Raw genomic sequence first — 2,606 nt, 5'->3', positions numbered from 1 at the left:
TTTTTTTTTTTTTTGAGTTGCAGTCTCACTCTTGTCCCCCAGGCTGGGCTGCAGTGGTGCAATCTCGGCTCACTGCAACCTCTGCATCCCGGGTTCAAGCCGATTCTCCTGGCTGGGATCACAGGCGTCTGCCACCACACCTGGCTAATTTTTATATTTTTAGTAGAGACGGAGTTTCACCATGTTGACCAGGCTGGTCTCGAACTCCTGACCTCAGGTGATCCGCCCACCTCGGCCTTCCAAAGTGCTGGGATTACAGGCATGAACCACCACGCCCGGCTACTGGGAAAATATTAAAACACGGATTTCATAGTCATAACTCACATTTGTTTTATGACATTTTATAGTCTTTGCACATTTTAATTTGAGTTTCATACAATATGGTTTGTGCATATTATTATTTATAATAATAATGTATAATTTAATTTTTGCAACCATGAAGGTAGATATTATTATTCCTGTTTTACAGATGAAGAAACATAGGCTCCAAGTTTTAAGAGTAAAGCTAAATGACTCAACAGAGCCTTCAGCCATTGGTATTCATACTCCAATGTTCTCAGCCCTCGGAGGACAGAGACCTCCCCTCACCCCATTAAGAATCTGATAAAAACTCTAGACTGTCTTACCAGAAATATGTGCATTGATACAAGGACACTAAAACTTTAGGAGGGTTGGGATTCTCTGAGATCTATCCATGGATTCTACAGTAAAAACTCCTGTATATTACAGTGCTGAAAGGTTGAACAAAAAGACACATACATTTTTTAGCTTTGATCACAAATTCAGATTTCTCTGCCTGTCTTTTTTTTCTTTTCTTTTCTTTTTTTTTTTTTTTCCCCCAGACAGAGTCTCGTTCTGTTGCCCAGGCTGAGGTGTAGTGGCATGATCTCGGCTCACTGCAACCTCCGCCTCCTGGGTTCAAGTGATTCTCCTGCCTCAGGCTCCCAAGTAGCTGGGATTACAGGCACACGCCACCATGCCCAGCTAATTTTTGTATTTTTAGTAGTGATGGGGTTTCACCATGTTGGCCAGGCTTAACTCCTGACCTTAGGTGATCTGCTCGCCTTGCCCTCCCAAGTGCTGGGATTACAGGCGTGAGCCACTGCCCCTGGCCTGCATTTTTCATAGAGACGGGTTTTCTCATGTTGCCCAGGCTGGTCTCAAACTCCTGGCCTCAAGTGATCCGCCCACCTCAGCCTGCCAAAGTGCAGGGATAACAGGTGTGAGCCACCATGCCCAGCCTCTTCTGCTTGTCTTGAAGACCCTTTATTCATCCAACTTTTTTTCCTAACACACGTTTCCAGCAGTTTTCCACCCAGGCAGCTGTGCTTGCGTCTGTGATGATTAAGATCATGAGCTCTAAGGCCAAGTTTCCCTGGGTTCAGATCCTGGCTCTAAAACTTTCTGTGGGCCTTCGCGGGTTATCTGACCTCTCTGTGCCTCTGTTTCTCTACCTGTAAAACGGTGAAGAAGGGTACCTACCTTGCAGGGTTGTGGGGGATTATGTGAGTCGATGCATGTGAGGCACTCACAGTGGTCCCTTGCACAGAGCAATTGGTTGCTACAGTTTTGCTGTTGTTACTGTTCTATCCTGTATCGTGTGTCATTATTAGTTTCTTAGATCTCATCTGTAAACTGGGAGAGGATTCTTACAAATAAAATCGTTTTTAAAGGTATCTAACAGGCTGGGCACAGTGGCTTATGCCTGTAATTCTAGCACTTTGGGAAGTTGAAGTGGGAGGATCACCTGAGTCCAAGAGTTTGAGACCAGCCTGGGCAACAGGCTGTCTCAAAGACCTTGTCTCTACAAATAAAAAAATTCACTGGGCATGATGGCACAAACCTGTAGTCCCAGCTACTTGGGAGGCTGATGTGGGAGTATTGCTTGAGCCTGGGAGGTCGAGGCTGCAGTGAGCCGTGATTGCTCCACTGCACTCCAGCCTAGGTGACACAGCACGACCTGTCTTCAAAAAAAAAAAAAAAGTATCTAACAAAGTAGCCAGGTACAGTAGTAGTCCCAGTTACTCTGGAGGCTGAGGCGGGAGGAGTCCATCCTTGGCAACACAGGGAGACCCTGTCTCCAAACAAACAAACAAAAAGCTAACGAAGTGCCTGGCACATAGTAGGGCTTATTTTCTTGAGAGGCAATTTTCCTTTTGCCATGTCAAGATGGCAGTGGGACTTTAATGTACTAGAGGCTTCACTTGTCTCAGTGGAGAAACAAATGTTTCACTTTTCAAGTCTCAAGGGCAATGAAATAGCTCAGTGTTGAAAGACAAGGGAGTGATCCACCCCTTCGACCTCAACAAAGGTGGTATTTCCTCAGACTAGAGGAAATAGGCAGGTGGCTGATTCTGTGAGCGCTAAGATCAACCACTGACCCCTGACAGCAAGACTTCTGATGAGATGGAATAGAATGAAAGTCCTAGTGAGCGTTTGTAGGGTGTGAAGAGTGCTACATGTACAGGAAATACAGGCTCATGTGGACTTGGTCAATAAGCATCTCAGAGAGAGCTGGAATACCAGAGGCCCTTCTCCGAGCTCTGTGGATATGCTGGAGAGGATTAAGAGCCCCCTAAGGCATGGCTGTTTCGGAAAGGTAAAGA

Source organism: Theropithecus gelada, chromosome 1 (genome assembly GCF_003255815.1).
Source record: "Theropithecus gelada isolate Dixy chromosome 1, Tgel_1.0, whole genome shotgun sequence".
In the NCBI taxonomy this organism is placed as follows: Eukaryota; Metazoa; Chordata; class Mammalia; order Primates; family Cercopithecidae; genus Theropithecus; species Theropithecus gelada.
This window is presented reverse-complemented; position numbering follows the sequence as displayed.